Source organism: Solanum tuberosum, unplaced genomic scaffold (genome assembly GCF_000226075.1).
Source record: "Solanum tuberosum cultivar DM 1-3 516 R44 unplaced genomic scaffold, SolTub_3.0 contig05253, whole genome shotgun sequence".
Taxonomy (NCBI): Eukaryota; Viridiplantae; Streptophyta; class Magnoliopsida; order Solanales; family Solanaceae; genus Solanum; species Solanum tuberosum.
Window position 1 is genome coordinate 1 of NW_006246321.1, and position 422 is coordinate 422.

Genomic DNA, 422 nt, shown 5'->3' on the forward strand with positions numbered 1-422 from the left:
CAACGACCAACAAACAACGTAAAAATAGAGGAACACAATGGGAGATGTTTTCTTCCACAACAACACACTAGTGAAATTCCACAAGTAAAGTAAAACAAAAAACCTCATAAGGTACAAAAATAACTAAAAAATGTACAATCCTGTTCCAAAGAAACGATAGAAAGAACATAACATTGTAGTATTCTTCCATTCACTGGCGTGTACTTATTTCAGCATGTACAAATTTCTGCGATTACAATTACTAACACGGGTGAAAAAATAGCTTAGGACAAGTTTATATCATAACAAACCCAGAAAAGCAATCCGAGAGATTGCCATTCATTACAAAAAAAAATAATCATCACCCACCCTCGTTTCACGTGTTGTGGCTTCATATATCACACCAAAAGATAAAATGAAATAACAAAACGAGAATTTCACAT

General features: G+C 33.4%; 1 long non-coding RNA gene across 1 annotated transcript; it reads right to left on the bottom strand.

The window, feature by feature from the left end:
- Positions 1 to 25: 25 nt before the first annotated feature.
- On the bottom strand, positions 26 to 422 carry LOC102602383 (uncharacterized). Its single transcript, XR_369096.2, has 2 exons — positions 349 to 422; positions 26 to 226 (listed from the first exon to the last, which is right to left on the bottom strand). It is a non-coding gene; the product is annotated as an uncharacterized lncRNA (long non-coding RNA).